Source organism: Oryctolagus cuniculus, chromosome X (assembly GCF_964237555.1).
Source record: "Oryctolagus cuniculus chromosome X, mOryCun1.1, whole genome shotgun sequence".
Taxonomy (NCBI): domain Eukaryota; kingdom Metazoa; phylum Chordata; class Mammalia; order Lagomorpha; family Leporidae; genus Oryctolagus; species Oryctolagus cuniculus.
Genome location: NC_091453.1, coordinates 130,122,527 through 130,141,143, shown reverse-complemented (window position 1 = coordinate 130,141,143; position 18,617 = coordinate 130,122,527). Strand labels below are relative to the sequence as shown.

The following is an 18,617-nucleotide window of genomic DNA, read 5'->3' as shown; positions in this document are numbered from 1 at the left end:
CATATGGAATATCTGCTATACACAAAGCAATATATTTTATCAGGAACATTTCTGTTTTTAAAATTTATTTATTATGTGAAAGCATAGTTACAGAGAGGCAGAGGCAGAGAGAAAGAGAGAGGCAGAGAGAGAGAGGTCTTCCATCCGCTGGTTCACTCCCCAGATGGCCACAATAGACAGAGTTGGGCCAGTCCAAAGGCAGGAACCAGGAGCTCCTTCTGGTCTCCCACGTGGGTGCAGAGGTCCAAAGACTTGGGCCATCTTCTACTGCTTTCCCAGGCCATACAGAGAGCCAGATTGGAAGTGGAGCAGCCAGGTCTTGAACTGGTATCTACATGGGGCCAGCACTGCAGGCGGCTGCTTAACCCCCACCCCCCCGCACAGTGCTGGCCCTATATCAAGAACATTTCACCAGCATTATTTCAGCAGCAACATTTCAGAGAAGTACATGGTGTGCTGGCATTACAATTGCTATTATACATAAAATGGTATAAAATGCTCCATGTTTTCTTTCGAAGTGCACTATTATTTAACCACCTTTATTCCATATTCCAGTTTCTTGTGTGAACAAACTTTTTAAATAGGAGGGAACGTCATTTTTTTTTTCAAAATTCTTGATGTAACTGTGTTCTTTCTGTATCCACATCAAGTTTTGCCTCCTTAATTAAATATTCAACTCATTTTGTCCAGCATTGCTTTTGCCCATCTCTGACTGTGTTTAATGCTGACCCTGTGTCATATTTTGGGGAGTACTGACTTATTCATTTGTTGTTATAAAGAGTCCCTTAAGACTTAGCTCTCCAGGGAGATTTTAATTTTGCCAGAATCGGGAAGCAGCCTATTCCAATGCTTTCTTACTGTTGAGCATGCCATGAGAACACAAGTAAGTGTGGACTGATTGGTTGATAACATTGTAGCATAATCTGTACATAAATGGTATGTAATTGATATACATTTTAACTCCCTCACATAGTCAGTTGTTCAAAAATAACATTCTGGAAAACAATCAGTTGTTGAATTTAAAGAGTATTTAGAAAGACAGGCCATTTCCTTATTTTCACATTTATCAACATAAATGACAATGGGTAAATAATTACCAGGAGTCTGTGCTAAGGAGGATTAGGAATGATATCCATACATTTTAAACCTACTTCAAGACCAGGGATGTCTTAGTTGTGTTCCCCTATGTCTCTTCCTTTCCCCATCTCCTCAAACTTGTTGGTACATATTTCCTACTAAAGATCAACTTGATCACTAGCAAATATGAAATGTCAGTCTTTCTTAGCTCAATTTATCACAAGTCCTAATTAAGAGTTAGTAATGTTTGATTGTGGAGAAAACTCATGACTGCTTAGACAAAAGAAAAAAAAAAAAAAACAACTCATGAGGCGCTGGGCTCAGTGTTTCTCCCCTAAAGCAAAATGACCAAGCCCTGCCTAATGTTAGCCTCGGGGAAAGACTGCAGGCCAGGAATAAGGAGTTACAAATCCTTTAAACCCACCCTCTGTTTATTTTTTAGTTTTAAAGTCTCAATCGTTCTTTTAATTTCTGCTCACTTGCCTGAGGCCTTGACCAGAGTGTTTCCATATTGAAAGCATTAAGTGGAATGGCCTCAGGCTGGAAAATACAAGCAAGATTCATTTATCTCAATCACCAGGAACCAGAGAGAAAGACCCACACTGCCTGGCCAAAAAGCAGTAGCTTCCTGCCTTTATGAGAATAAAACAATATAGTTAAGGAACTTGTTAATTTGCATGTCTTGCTAAGAAATGTGCTGATTCCCCAGCCCCAGAAAAAATTGTGAGGGGTAGAAGCTCTCAGGCATGTTGTTTTCCTACTTGTGGATCCCACCAGTAATCTATCACTTACTGGATCTAGATGAGCAAAAGCATTGACTGTCAATAGTCTTAAAAGTTATAAGCTGGGGGGCCGGCGCAATGGTACAGCGTGTTGAAGCCCTGGCCTGAAGCGTTGGCATCCCGTATGGGCGCTGGTTCTAGTCCTGGCTACTCCTCTTCCGATCCAGCTCTCTGCTATGACCTGGGACAGCAGTAGAGGATGGCCCAAGTCCTTGGGCCCCTGCACCCACATGGAAGACCCAGAAGGAGCTCCTGGCTCCTGGCTTCGGATTGGTGCAGCTCCGGCCATTGTGGCCATCTGGGGAGTGAACCAGCAGACAAAAGACCTCTCTCTGCCTCTGCCTCTCTGTAACTCTGCACTTCAAATAAATAAATAAATCCTAAAATAAAACAAAACAAAACAGGGCCTTAACACAAATGTTCAAGACTCCCTGGGAGGGTGATTTACTAAAGCATTATGACCTGCGTTCAATGGGATGCAATCAGCTTCACCTTGCAAGAGACTGGATTTTGTCCTTCACTTCCATGGATGCACTATTTTACACACACTTAACACTTGGCAATGGGTTAGTATGCAGCGTTGGACTTGAGGAATGGGTAATGTTCAGTGTCATCCATCAGAGCAGAAAATGATTCCCTTTGAACGTTTTCAAATTCCGTACTTCCTTGTTGATGTGGTAAAATAAGCTCTAATTTAGATGGCCCCTCTGGATAATGTTGCATGTTGGTTTGTGGTTGAACATCCACATATCTTTTTCAACTGTAATTATTTGTTTATTTGAACTAGTCTTGGTTCTAGTCAGTGGTGAGATGTGAAGGGCTAATTTCAGCAGATGTTTGCAGCCAGCTCTGTCTAGAGCTCTGTGGCGAGCCTCTACACAAGAGCCTGGTGTAAGGTGAGGAGCAAGGACCTAGCTATCAGGGTCATAGGTAAACCGGCAGCAGCTTCCAAAGAATGAAAACAGAATCAAACCAGAGACAGGCCAGGGTCTGGTCCTGGGAGCGAAGAAAGATGACACTGAAGAAAGATGTCACAGGGGAGTTAGAAGATTGGAGTAGAACACTAAGGGAGGAATTGATTCACGGAGATAAGAAATGGGTAGCTGAGGACAAAGTGATGCTAAAATACAACTAGGAGAACAGGAGCAGATAACGTTTTCTGGTGGTTAGTTGATCCTTCCACGACAAGGAGGCACAAGAGAGAGAATTTTTATACTAATTCCCTGACAATGATTACTACCCAGACACTGTCAACCTACCATTTTGGAAATGCATGCCCTTGATCAAAAAAACAACTTGGAGAGAAAATGCGCAAGGTTGAATTACCTACATCCGTGCACATGGCTGGACAACAGCACCCACCAAATGTGAGCCAGCAGCAATGTGATGCAGGCAGGGCCCTCTGAGCATTCCTTGCCATTTTCATCTCCTATGGAACAGCTCTCCAAAATGACCCTTGCCCCTTTGTTCATTTCAAAATAGATTGATCTGCATCTGAGAGGTATATCTACCAAATGGGGACAGATGATAGCCAGCTGATTCCTGGGCTATGGAGGCAGCCAGTCCTACATAAATACAAAGACTATTCAAATGAAGGTAACCTTTCTGTGCAAAAAGGTCCCTGCCAATTAAAACTTCAAAGTTCTTTGTTCCCATGTAGAACAGCTGGGTTGTTGAGTAGATGCTATTCCATTATGTTGAACTTTAAATTGAATATTCAAAATATTTAGATAATACCTCTTCAAGCTAAATTGAAAATTTCAAAAACATATATATTTAAATTACACTCTCATTGTGTGGAATTGAGAACATGGACAAAATTGTATTTTTGTTGGAGAGTGAGTGAGCCTTTCATGTCATGATTTCAAAGGGTCATTTAATCAACAAACAGGTCTCTGGGGTTATCATTTGTGCTTTTTACCAACATCATCCTAGCATTGTATTAGCAACTGTGGGAAGAGTATACATTGTGCCCACAGTAATGCATCAGGAAGAAAACACAGCCTTTTTCACTGTTAGTTTTCAAGTTCTTTATTCTAAACAATTTAGAGTAATTCAATGGGGCTTGCATTGTGGCGCAGTGGGCTAATGCAATGCAATGCTGGCATCCCAAATGAGCATGGGTTCGAGTCCTGGCAGCTCTGCTTCTGGTCTACCTCCCCATTAATGCATCTGGGAAAACAACTTGGGCTCCAGCCACCCAGGTGGGAGACTCGGATGAAGTTCCAGTCTTCAGCCTAGCCTGGTCCTAACCATTGCAGCCGTTTGGGAAGTGAACCAGTGAACGGAAGAATTCTTTCTCTCTCTGTCTCTCCTTTCTCTTTTCAATTCTGCCTTTCAAATAAGCAAAACAAATTTGAAAAATACATAAATAAGACAGAATAATTGCATATACATCATCCTTGTCCTTTTTTATGATTATGAAACCAATTCATATTTATTGTAGAAAAATGAAAAATAAGTTTTAAAAAATTTCACCAGGTAAAGTGGTAATACTGTCTTGGTACATTGCCTTTCATTTACATTTCTTTTACATAATTGAGACCATATTGTGCATATGACTTTATATTCTGATTTTAGAAGTTAACATTACAATGAGGCTCTTCATGTTATTATATACAATTTTAAAATCAGATGTTAATGGCTGTGTAATAACATATTATACAGAGATACCATAATTTATTTTAAAATGCTTCTATTATTGGACATTTAGGTTCTTTCCACTTTTTTCTATTGTAACATCATAGTAATCATCTTTGTGCATAAAACAATTGCTTTAGAATGGTGTCAAAGAAATAGTGTGCATAAAACTATTTTCTCAGACACAAAGAAAAGCAATTTTAAAAGATCAAGGAAAGTCTCATAGCCCTTGATAAATATTGCCAAATTGTTTGACTAAATATGGCTCAAAAAAGTACTTTCCTTAACAACTAAATTCTTCAAATAGGTTATTACCTGACCAGTTCTTAAATAGAACTTCCATACTTTTAAAAATGGGGGGCTGGCATTGTGATGCAGTGGGTTAAGCTGCCGTTTGCATCCCATATCTGAGTCCCAGCTGCTCCACTTTCAATCCAGCTCCTTACAAATCCTGGGAAGGCAGTGAAGGATGGCTCAAGTAATTGAGCCCCTGCCGCCTATGTGGGAGACCAGGATGGAGTCCCTGTCTCCTGGATTCAACCTGGCCCAGATCTGGGCTGTTGAAATCATTTGGGGTATGAACTAGGGGATAGAAGATCTTTCTCTCTCTCTCTCTCTCTCTCTCTCTATATATATATATATATACACGTGTGTGCGTATATACATATATGTTTCTCCTTCTGTCTCTGTCACTCTGCCTTTAAATGAGTAAATGTTTTTTAAAAGTGGCCATGTTGACTTATGATTGAGATTTTATCTTTTAGTTCTATACTGATATTAAATATCCAATAACCTAATACCTATGAAACTCTTTATAGAATTCTGAACACATCAGAGCATTGAAGTTTCTTGGTGATAATCAGTTTAAAATCTTTCAAGAAGAGAAGGTATTGGCCGGTGCCGCGGCTCACTAGGCTAATCCTCCGCCTTCCGGCGCCGGCACACCGGGTTCTAGTCCAGGTCGGGGCGCCGGATTCTGTCCCGGTTGCCCCTCTTCCAGGCCAGCTCTCTGCTGTGGCCCGGGAGTGCAGTGGAGGATGGCCCACGTGCTTGGGCCCTGCACCCCATGGGAGACCAGGAGAAGCACCTGGCTCCTGCCTTCGGATCAGCGTGGTGCGCCGGCTGCAGTGCACTGGCCACAGCGGCCATTGGAGGGCGAACCAACAGCAAAAAGGAAGCCCTTTCTCTGTCTCTCTCTCTCTCTCACTGTCCACTCTGCCTGTCAAAAAAAAAAGAAGAGAAGGTATTGATATATCCCAGATGAATGAAGCTGGAACTGTGACTCACAATCCAGTATTCTTCTCATTGCACCAGACTGCATTATAGTTTTTTTTTTAAAAAACATTTATTTTATTTATTTAAAAGACAGAGTTACAGAGAGAGGTAGAGACACAGAGAGGTCTTCCATCTGCTGGTTCACTCCCCAGATCGGCCAGAGCTGTGCCGATCTGAAGCCAGGAGCCAGGAGCTTCTTCCAGGTCTACGCAGGTGCAGGGTCCCAAGGACTTGGGCCATCTTCTACTGCTTTCCCAGGCCATAGCAGAGAGCTGGATCGGAAGAGGAGCAGCTGGCGCCCACATGGGATGCCGGCGTTTCAGGCCAGGGCTTTAACCTGCTGCGCCACAGCGCTGGCCCCTGCATTATAGTTTAACCATTAAAACCCACACAATACGGCATTATAAACTTTTTAAAAAAGATTTATTTATTTATTTGAAAGGCAGAGTTACACAGAGAGAGAAGGAGAGGCAGAGAGAGAGAGAGAGGTCTTCTACCCGCTGGTCACTCCCCACTGGCTGCAATGGCCGGAGCTGTGCCGATCTGAAGCCAGGAGCCAGGAGCTTCTTCCAGGTCTCCCACATGGGTGCAGGGGCCCAAGGACTTGGGCCATCTTCTACTGCTGTCCCAGGCCATAGCAGAGAGCTGGATTGGAAGTGGAGCAACCAGGACTCAAACCGGCACCCATATGGAATGCCAGCACTGCAGGCGATGTCTTTACCTGCCATGCCACAGCACCAGTCCCATATATTTTAAACTTTGATGCCTGTTGTTTAGCACCACTCTGTTTCATTCTATGTGGTAAGCTGAAAACTTTATTACTATTAACAAAAGATTTCTTGGTATGACAGATCAGGAGTAGAAATGTAAGAACATTCATGAAATTCATTCCTTTTATATAAATAAAAAAGAAACACTGAAAATTAAAAAAGAATGTAAGAACAGAAGATTGAAAATTAAATGTCTCAAGAGAGGGCACATACTTTCTGGATATTAAATATGAAAGAATCCAAATTTGCACAGATCAGAAACAAAAATAGACAAAATTGAGATTCTGCATGGAAAGGCAAAGAGAAAAATGATTGTAATAAATGGTGACATTTTCTCCTTTCTTGACATCTAGAAATTTGGTAGTGAGGTGAGGCCTATAAACTGCAAGCAAGAGAGCGGAGGACAGATCTCTGCAAGTAATAGCCAGCCCAAGATAAAGAACAGCAGAAGGTGACCTTTGAGGATCAGGTCCCCATTGATCAGTCCCATAACAAAACACACCATTTGATGGGAACTCCCCGAAGAGGACTGATTGAGATATTTGAGGAAAGTCTTTATGTGAAAGACAAGGCCAAAAGCAAAGATAAACAAAAATCAAGTTGGATGAAATAAAGACAAGCATGAAACAAAAGAAAATTCAAAGAAATCTGTAAATAATTTATCAATGATACAACAAAATGTTCTTCTGGGAATCATGAAGAGGAAATCATAACGAATAACCTCCCGGACATTAAAAATAAGAAGGGGCGGACATTTCAGGCTGTGATTAAGACACCACTTGAGACACCCTAACCCCATTTGGAGGTTGTGGTTTCGAGGCCTAATTCAGCTTCTAATTCTAGCTTCTGGCTAAGGTACATCTTAGGAGGCAACAGTGATGGTTCAAGTAGTTAGGTTCCTGCCACCCATGTGATAGATCTGGATTGAGTTCCAGGCTCCTGGCTCCAGCCTAGCACAGTCCTAGTTGTTGTGGGCATTTGCAGAGTTAACCAGCAAATGGAATCTCTCTCTCTCTCTCTTTCTCTCTCTCTCTCATTCTCAAATAAATTTTAAAAATAAAAATATGAAGGAAGAATTTAAAATGCAATTAGAAAGATTAAAATATAATGAGGGGGGTCAGTGCTGTGGCATAGCGGGTAAAGCCACCACCTGCAGTGCTGGCATCCTGTGTGGGCACCAGTTCAAGTCCCGGCTGCTCCACTTCCAATCCAGCTCTCTGCTGTGGCCTGGGAAAGCAGTAGAAGATGGCCCAAGTCCTTGGGCCCCTGCACTCACATATGAGACCAGGAGGAAACTCCTGGCTCCTGACTTTGGATCAGCACAGCTCTGCCCGTTGTGGCCAATTGGGGAGTAAACCAGCGAATAGAAGACCTCTCTCTGTGTCTCTTCCTCACTCTGTAATGCTTTCTTTCAAATAAATAAAATAAATATTTAAAAATATAATAAGGGAATCTCATAGAAAATAGAATAAAATGACTAAGAAATGGAAAATTGAAAAAGTGATACAAAAGTAGATTAACTCAGGAGATTCAGTATTATACTAACAAGAGTTCTAGTAAGAAAGGAGAATAAATAAAAACGTTTAATAAACTTGGAAAAATTCTTCTGAACAAAACTAACAGTGTAGACTTCTTTCTAGGAATATTACCACTTTCTTCCATGCCATGTGCACAACCAAGATTCTCTTTAAAGCCTCAGGTCTTACTGAGGAGAGATCTTGCCTGGGAGTTAAGTTCTTGGTTCAAATTCCAATTCTGTTACTAATTTCTCTGTAATCTTGGACAAGTTTTTCTCTTTCTGGAACCCAGTAGTCCCATATCCAGAATAGGAATGAAAATATCTGTCCTACTTTAATTCACAAGATTAACTCATTCATTCATTCATTCATTCAGTGACTATATCCTGGCTGGTACCCTTCACAATTGTGTCTGAAATAATTGCTAGCTATCTGAGCATAAACAAGGTGCAACTCAACTCGTATAGGGAGTTCACTCTAGAGGCATAAATAGATATAACATGACAATGACAGCAATGGGACACATGTATACCAGGGAGAAGGGTAAGTCCTGAGAGGAGCATGTCTCCTAGCTTGGGAGTAGGAATGGAGCTGGGTGGGTAAGGATCCGATAAATCTCTGGGCTGTTAGCTTCTAGGAGTCCGGCACTGTGTCTTTTTAATCAAGTTCATGATTGTGCTTGCATTCTAGATATTCACTAAGCAAGCATTAAAAATGCAACATGGGACTAGCCTTTGGTTAGTGGTTACGTTGCCAGTTCTGGTGTCTGCATCCCATATAGGAGTGCCTGGGCTCAATGTCTGGCTCTGGCTCCTAACTCCAGTTTCCTGATAATAGATCCCCAGAGGCAGTGCTGATGGCTCAAGTGATTGAGTTACTGTCGCCCACGTGGAAGATCTGGATCGAATTCCCAGGTATTGGCTTCAGCCTGATCCAGCTTCGGCCATTGTGGTCATTTGGGGGGGAGGGGACTAGGAGATGGTAGCATATTTCTCTCTCTCTCTCTCTCTCTCTCTCTCTCTCTCTCTGTCTTGTTCTCTCAAATGCCTAAAAATGCTATGTATTATCAAAGGTACATAAATGTATCCAAGAAGAACTTGAACTATCATCTAGTTCTATTCCAAGAAGAGAAAGAACAAGATGTGTGTGTTTCATATCTTCCCCTTACAGGAGCAACCTGCTATCTCTGCCTTCAAACCAAGTTATGTCTGTACCTCTACCAATGTTTCACAGTGGGTATTGATACAACGTGGGGCCCCTTTTTCTACAAGGACTCAACTAACCTCAAGGAGAACCTGGCTTCTAAGAACAAGTCTTTTGTCATGTTCCGAAGCTCCTGTCTTGTGGTTGAAACTATTAATGTTTTGTATTTCAAACAAGGTTTTGCACATTGAATGTTGCAAATTAAACAATGACAAGTCCTAGCCTACAATCCTTGCCTCTTGGCCTTTTATTTTTTTACTCTGAAGGTTAGCTTTCTCACAGTGATTAGAGTAGAAGCATTTGCACCCGTAAATAGACACTTTCAAGAAACCTCCGGGGCCAGTGTTGTGGCTTAGCAAGTAAAGCCACTTCCTGAACTGTCAAGACCTGGCTGCTCCACTTCTGATCCAGTTCCCTGCTGTGGCCTGGGAAAGCAGTAGAAGATGGCCCAAGTCCTTGGGCCCCTGCAACCGCATGGGAGACCTAGAGGAAGCTCCTGGCTCCTGGCTTCAGATCAAGCCCAGCCCTGGCTGTTGCGGCCACGTGGGGAATGAACCACTTCACTCACTGAAATGTTAGCGGAGATGGGTGGAATAGGTTCTTGTGTTCGCATAAGAAAGAATTCAGACATAGCAAGGTTTAATGGAGTAGGTCACCTATCAGAATGGATGGGCACCTCTCCAGACAGAATCAGAGAGAGAGCCCAGTCCCTCAGACTTGGGAAAGCAAGGTGACATGGTTTAAAGGGGAGCATACACCTGGCAGGTCAGGTGGGCAGCTCAGGAAAGAGCAAGGTATATTGGAAACAATGTTTCTAATAGACACCTAGTAGGCAATGCTACCATTTTCATTACAGTACAACTGGGGAAGACATCTCTCTGGAGTGTTAGAAGTGATCTTGTGGCCGGCGCTGTGGCATAGCAGGTAAAGTCACAGCCTGCAGTGCCAGTATCCCATGTGGGCGCAGGTTCGAGTCCTGGCTGTTCCACTTGCCATCCAGCTCTCTGCTGTGGCCTGGGAAAGCAGTGGAAGATGGCCCAAGTCCTTGGGCCCCTGCACCCACGTGGGAGACCTGGAGGAGGCTCCTGGCTTCTGGTTTCAGATCAGCACAGCTCCAGCTGTTGTGGCCATCTAGGGAGTGAACCAGCAGATGGAAGACCTCTCTCTCTCTCTCTGCCTCTGCCTCTCTGTAACTCTGCCTTTCAAATAAATAAATCTTAAAAACAAAAATGAGGGGGACCTACGCTGTGACATAGCAGGTAAAGCTGCCACCTACGGTGCCGGCATCCCATAAGGGAGCCAGTTCAAGTCCCAGCTGCTCTACTTCTGATGCAGCTCTCTGCTAAGGCCTGGGAAAGCAGGAGAAGATGGCCCAAATTCTTGGGTCACTGCACTCACGTTGGAGACCCAGAGGATCTCCTGGCTTCTGGCTTCAGGTCAGTCCAGCTTCAGCCATTGCGGCCATTTGAGGAGTGAACCAGTGGATAGAGGATCTTTCTCTCTCTCTGCTTCTGCCTCTCTGTAACTCCACCTTTCAAATAAATAAATAATTTTTAAGTTAAATTATAGAACACCTATGCCATGGAGCACTACTAACAAATATTTTTTTAAATATTGAAGCTATTGATACATATAACATCCTGAATGAATCTCCAGAGAATTATGCTGGGTAAACAAATGCAAACCACATAAGTTTTCATATTGTATAACATCATTTGTATAAAATTCTTGAAATGACAGAATTTACAGACACGATGATTGCCAGAGTTGTGAATTGTGTAGGCATGAGCAATGAGTGTAGCCATAAAATACCAACAGGAAGCACCTTGTTATGAAGTTGTTCTGTATGTTGACTGTATCAATGCCAATATTCTGGTTGTGATATATACACTACAGTTCCACAACATACTTCTATTGACTGAAACCAGGTAAACAGTACAGGAAATATGTATTATTTCTTACAACTGCATGTGAATCTACCATTATCACAAAATAAGAAGTTTAGTTTAAAAAGTTATACTGTTTTGGGCCTGGCATTGTGGTGCAGCAGATTAAACTGCTGCCTGTGATGTCAACATCCCATGTGGGTGTTGGTTCACATCCCAGATGCTCCACTTCCAATCCAGCTCCCTGCTGGTGCACCTGGGAAATCAGAAGAAGACGGCCCAAGTATTTGGGCCCCTGAATCCATGTAAGAGACCCAGGGTCCATACTTTCGCTTAGTTCAGCCTTGCCATTGCAGCCGTTTGGAGAGTGAATCAGCAGATGGAAGATTCCCTCTCTCTCCCCACCCCATAACTCTGCCATTCAAATAAATAAATAAATAAATCTTTTTTTTTAAAGTTGTGCTGTTCTGGGTGGACTTTAGTGCAGTGATTAAGACATCTATTGGGATATTAACAGCCCATATCATGAGCCGGCGCCGTGGCTCAATAGGCTAATTCTCCACCTTGCGGCGCCGGCACACCGGGTTCTAGTCCCGGTTGGGGCGCCGGATTCTGTCCCGGTTGCCCCTCTTCCAGGCCAGCTCTCTGCTATGGCCAGGGAGTGCAGTGGAGGATGGCCCAGGTGCTTGGGCCCTGCACCCCATGGGAGACCAGGAAAAGCACCTGGCTCCTGGCTCCTGCCAGGATCAGCGCGGTGCGCCGGCTGCAGCGGCGGCCATTGGAGGGTGAACCAACGGCAAAGGAAGACCTTTCTCTCTCTGTCTCTCTCTCTCACTGTCCACTCTGCCTGTCAAAAAAAAAAAAAAAAAAAAAAAAAAAAAAAAAAAAAAAAAAAAAACAGCCCATATCAGAGTACTTGGGTTCAAGTCCTAGCTGTAGCCCCTGGTTCCAGCTTCCTGCTAATGCCCTGGAAGGCAGAAGGTAATGGCTGAAGTACCCATCATCCATGTAGGACATCTGGATTGAGTTTTTGGCTTCTGGCCATTTGAGAAGTTAAAGTACAGATGGAAGATTTCTCTCTCTCTCTCTCTCTCTCTCTCTCTTTCTCTCATTCTTTGCCCTTCAAACAAATACAAAGTTATCCTTTTTACTTACATTTATGCTAAAGTTCAAAAACAGGTAGAAATTATTTGTGAGGTTAAAAGTCATAACAGTGGCCATCTTTGAGTGGGAAAGTGGATCAGTGATTGGCAAATTTAGTTTCTAGGGTAATAGTGATCTTCTAGGTTGTTGCTGTTTAGAGTTTTTATTTGAAAGGCAGAGAGACAGAGAAAGACACAGAGACAGATAGACACACAGATTCCATCTACTTATTTGCTCCTCAAATACCCACGGCATCTGGGGCCAAAACAGATGAAGTCAGTAGTCCAGAACTCAATCCAGGTCTCCCACAAGCACTTGAGCCATCACCTGCTGCCTCCCTGGGTACATTAGCAGAAAGTTGGATTTGGAAGTGGAGCTGGAATTCAAACCCAAACATTCTGCTACAGGATGCAGGTATCACAAGCTGCATCTTTAACCAATGCACCAAATGCTAACCTCTGATTTTCTGTTTTTTTGCCCTTGGGACAAAGCATACATGATCACTTCCTGACTCATTTTGAGATGTATAATTTGACTCATTTGCTTTATTCTAAACAATACCTCTCCAATCCAACAAATCAGATATGATCTAAAAAGTATTTTCTATTCTTTTTTTTTTTAAAGATTTATTTATTTATTTGAAAGTCAGAGTTACACAGAGAGAGGAGGAGAGGCAGAGAAAGAGAGAGGTCTTTCATCCACTGGTTCACTCCCCAGTTGGCCACAACGGCCAGAGCTGCGCCAATCCGAAGCCAGGAACTTCTTCCAGGTCTCTCATGTGGATGCAGGGGCCCAAGGGCTTGGGCCATTCTCTACTGGTTCCCCAGGCCATAGCAGAGAGCTGGATCGGAAGTGGAGCAGCTGGGACTCGAACTGGCGCCCATATGGGATGCCTGCACTGCAGGTGGCAACTTTACCCACTACGCCACAGTGCCTGCCCCTTCTCTATTCTGCATTCATATAAAACTACCTATCTACACAAATTGGAAAATAAAATATATCATATTTGTATTTTAATTAAGGAATAATTGTGACTGCTCTACCATCTTTTTTAAAAAAACATTTATTTATTTATTTGAAATTCAGAATTACACAAAGAGAAGGAGAGGCAGAGAGAGAGAATTCTTCCATCTGCTGGTTCGCTCCCCAATTGGCCACAATGGCCGGAGCTGCGCCAATCTGAAGCCAGGAGCCAGGAGCTTTTACCGGGTCTCCCACGGGGGTGCAGGGGCCCAAGGACTTGAGCCATCTTCTACTACTTTCCCAGGCCATAGCAGAGAGCTGGATCAGAAGAGGAGCATCCAGGACTAGAACTGGCGCCATATGGGATTTCTGCACTGCAGGCAGCTGCTTTACCTGCTAAGCCACAGCGCCGGCCCCTCTACCATTTTTCCGTGTGTGAATGTCCTGGCTGATGCTCTCAAGACCATCAAGAGTGCTGAAAAGAGAAGCAACCAAACACTAGGATCTTATTAAACCATGCTCCAAAGTCACCATCAGGTTTTTAAGAGAGATAATGAAGCATAATTACATGGGCAAGTTTGAAATAATAGATGATCACTGAGCTGGAAAAATTGTTGTGAATCTCACAGCTGGTTAAATCAGTATAGAGGAATCAGCTCCAGATTTTATGTGCAACTAAAAGAGGTAGAAAAAATCCAGAATAATCTTCTTTCACACTGTCAGTTTGGTTTCATTGTAGTAACATCCTCAGCTATTATCATGGAGCATGAAGAAGGAAGATGAAAATACACAGGGTCTACATTGTGGCTCAGTGGGTTAGCTACTACTTAACAATCGGCATTCCATAGCAAAGTGCCAGCTCCAGTCCACATCTGGTTCAGCCCCCTGCTATTGTGCCTGGAAGGCAATAGATGATGGCTCAAGTATTTGAGTCTCTGCCATCCACGTGGGAGACAAGTATGGAGTTCCTGGCTCCTGATTTGAGCCTGGGTCAGTCTGGCCATTGCAACCATTTGGGGAATGAACCAGTGGATACAAGATCTCCCTCTCCCTCTGTCTCTTCATCTCACTCTCTGTCAGCCTTTCAAATGAATAAATAAATCTTAAAATAAGAAACCACAGGAGGTAGGGGTTGGTGCTGTGGCTCAGTAGGTTAATTCTCTGCCTGCAGTGCCAGCATCCCATATGGGCACCGGTTCTAGTCCCAGCTGCTCCTCTTCCAATCCAGCTCTCTGCTATGGCCTGGGAAAGCAGTAGAAGATGGCCCAAATCCTTGGGCCCCTGCACCCGCATGGGAGACTGGGAAGAAGCACCTGGCTCCTGGCTTCGGATCAAGCCCAGATCCGGCTGTTGCGGCCATTGGGGAGTGAACCAACGGATAGAAGACCTTTCTGTACCTCCCTCTCACTGTCTGTAACTCTACCTCTCAAATAAATTAATAAAAAAAGAAACCACAGGAGGTAAAAATCTGGGGTTATTTTTGTAGGGCTGTCATGCACAAACACACACACACACATACACACACAAATGAAATGCCTCAATATACAAAAAAATGCAACCATCTCAAAATTGAAGTTCTCACAAACAACAGATCAAAGAGGCAATCAATGACAAAATTTAGACTAAATAGTGAAAAGCAAAACAGTTAATATCAACTGAATCAAAGTTATACAAAGAAACATAGAGCTAAATATATTCCTCCTAATGTTTTAATCAGTTAAAAATAAAATTGAAAATATGTTGCATGATAAACATTAACATTGAGAGTCAATGTTGGGAGTTGTGGAATAATAACCATACTGCGAGATGATGAGACAGGATGATGTAGATTCTAAGCATGGGCCCAAGAATCAGGTGGCCTGCACTCATATCTCAGCTTTATCACATTGAAAGGGAGCCTCCACACCCTGCCTTTGGATGCAGGTGGTAGATACCATTAGGTCCTAGTCTCCACCGTCTCCCAGCTTCTTTTCTTCCTTGGCTTACAGTTTCCTTGCCCTGCTCTTACTAAAAGTAGCTCCCTGAATTGAAGTACTGGTGCATCTGGCCACACAACTTCCCTGATCATAAGACTCATGAGGTCCTTTATCTCTCCTGTAGATAACATCTTGATGTTCAGTTTTTTTTTTTTTCTCATTAAACTTTCTTTTAATGGGTCTCAAAATTCTGTGACAGATTTTTGGTCAAGTTGTTTCCATTAAAAAGTACTGATTTTAAAAACTAATAACTTAAAACTGCCACGCACAAAAAAAAATGGTCCACAAAACATTCTCCTTTCCTTCTGAAGGTTTTACGATGCATTGTTATCATTAACCAGTCTTTTACTATTAAACTTAAATGGCCAATTGAGACAAACAGTTCCGAGACCGTTCTTCCACCTCTGATTAAGACTGGGGTGGCAGGTATTAGGGGTAATATTCATTTGGCCTTCTGAGCTTTCTGGGCAGACTTGGTGACCTTGCCAGCTCCAGCAGCCTTCTTGTCCACTGCTTTGATCACACCCACAGCAACCGTCTGTCTCATATCACGGACAGCGAAACGACCCAGAGGAGGATAGTCAGAGAAGCTCTCAACACACATGGGCTTGCCGGGAGCCATAGCAACAATGGCAGCATCACCAGATTTCAAGAATTTAGGGCCATCTTCCAACTTCTTTCCAGAACGACGATCAATCTTTTCCTTCAGCTCAGCAAACTTGCAAGCAATGTGAGCTGTGTGACAATCCAGTACAGGGGCATACCCAGCACTGATCTGACCTGGATGGTTCAGGATGATCACCTGAGCAGGGAAGCCAGCTGCTTCCATTGGTGGGTCATTTTTGCTGTCACCAGCAACACTGCCAGGATGAACATCTTTGATAGACATGTTCTTGACATTGAAGCCCGCATTGTCCCCAGGAAGAGCTTCACTCAAAGCTTCATGGTGCATTTCGATGGACTTGACTTCAGTTGTGACATTGACTGGAGCAAAAGTTACCACCATGCCAGGTTTGAGAACACCAGTCTCCACTCGGCCCACAGGGACAGTGTCAATACCACCAATTTTGTAGACATCCTGTAGGGGCAGACGCAGAGGCTTGTCAGTTGGTCTAGTTGGTGGAAGGATGCAATCCAGGGCTCCAAGCAGTGTGGTTCCACTGGCATTGCCATCTTTGCGGGTGACTTTCCATCCCTTGAGCCACGGCATATTAGCACTTGGCTCCAGCATGTTGTCACCGTTCCAACCAGAAATTGGCACAAATGCTACTGTGTCAGGGTTGTAGCCAATTTTCTTAATGTAGGTGCTGACTTCCTTAACGATTTCCTCTTATCTCTTCTGGCTGTAGGGTGACTCAGTGGAATCCATCTTGTTAACACCAACAATTAGTTGTTTCACACCCAGCGTGTAAGCCAGAAGGGCATGCTCACGGGTCTGCCCGTTCTTGGAGATACCAGCTTCAAATTCCCCGACACCAGCAGCAACAATCAGGACGGTACAGTCAGCCTGAGATGTGCCTGTAATCATGTTTTTGATGATGTCTCTGTGTCCTGGGGCATCAATGATCGTCACGTAATACTTGCTGGTCTCAAATTTCCACAGGGAGATGTCGATGGTGATACCACGCTCACGCTCGGCTTTTAGTTTATCCAAGACCCAGGCATACTTGAAGGAGCCCTTTCCCATCTCGGCAGCCTCCTTCTCAAATTTTTCAATAGTTCTTTTGTCGATGCTACCACATTTGTAGATCAGATGGCCAGTGGTGGTGGACTTGCCCGAATCTACGTGGCCAATGACGACGATGTTGATGTGAGTCTTTTCCTTTCCCATTTTGGCTTTGATTTAGCGGTGGTTTTCACGACACCAGTGTTCTGGCGGCAAACCCGTTGCCGATGTTCAGTTTTGTCTTAAAGGGTTTCTCTTCCAGGAACGCCTGCCCCGAACAAAAGGTAACTCCTACCTCTACATAACCCCTAGACTGGAGCCCACTTTGAAATGATCAAAATTCCATAAAGAACATGCTGTCAGGGCTGGTTCTGTGGTATAGCAGGTAAATCCATCACCTGCAGCACTGGCATCACATATGGGCACCTGTTCTAGTCCCGGATGCTCCATTTCTCATCCAACTCCCTGCCTGGGAAAGTAGCAGAAGATGGCCCAAGTGCTTAAGACCCCTGAACCTATGTGGGACACCTGGAAGAAGCTTCTGGCTCCAGATTGGCCCAGCTCTGGCCATTGTGGCCATTTAGAGAATGAACCAGAGGATGGAAGATCCCCCCCCCATCTCTCTCTCTCTGTCTCTCTCACTCTGTAACTCTGCCTTTCTAATAAATAAATAAAATATTAAAAAGAGAGGGAGAGGGACAGAGAGAGAAAACAAGTTATCACTGACCAGTTGAAGGAGGGCCATGAGCACTGCAGATCAACCAGGAATCTGTGTTAGCAGAGATAAGTGGGATAGGTTTTTACCCCGACCCTTCAGTGACCCCTCAGGAATTAAGGGCTAGCTGCTCAGCTTCTTGTCCTGTGCTCTGCAATAAACATCTGCTTTCTTCTGCCACTGGTGTCAGTGATGCGCTTGCTGCACATCCGAGAGAGCAAACCCAGTTTGAGGCATTCGATAGCAATTACAGAACACCTATACCATGGAACACCACTCAGCAATATTTGTTTTAAATATTGAAGCTATTGATACATATAACATCCTGAATTTGGGTGGTGTTCTATAACAACAGTCATAAGGCTATGAAGTTATGCGTGCTATTGAATTTCTCAGAAATTTAATTTTCTGAAATGGAAAATTTCAGTTAAGCAAAAACTTTTTCTGTAAAGTGCCAGAGAGTAAATATTTTAGGCTTTATGGACTCCATACAATCCCTGTTTCAGCTACTCAACTCTGTCATTGTAGAACAAAAGCAGCCACAGACAATGTATAAACAAAGAGTGTGGCTGTGTTTCACATGTCTCACCATGTTACAAACCCACTCCTGCTGGAGATTAAAGGAGCCAATTGGAGGAAATGCTACAGACTCCCTCCTGCTTGTTTTCAAAGGGCCAGCTGGGTCTAAGCAAACCCATACTGACTCTAGAAACCGGTTCTCCACCTGCCATAGTAGTGTACCTGAAGCCTACTCGCATACCTAAGACAACGTAGGTGTGTGCCTTCTGAAATTGCCTGTAAGTCATAATTCCTGTAACGTAAAACTATCTTACCTTGCAGTTGTGATAATCCCTGAGGGCCTAAGATAACAGTGTGCCCCCCAAAACCGCCTTGAAACTGCCTGGCTAAATTTAGAGTATACAAGTGTGGTAGAATGAGAAGGCCATGCCAAGATGGCTGCTGGTAAGTGAGCATCAGTTACTCAGGAATGGCTTTGAAACCCA

At 43.5% G+C, this 18,617-nt stretch overlaps 1 pseudogene; it reads right to left on the bottom strand.

Moving 5' to 3' along the window:
* Positions 1–15,375: 15,375 nt before the first annotated feature.
* Positions 15,376–17,122, bottom strand: LOC100349870 (elongation factor 1-alpha 1 pseudogene; annotated as a pseudogene).
* Between the last annotated feature and the right edge of the window lie 1,495 nt (positions 17,123–18,617).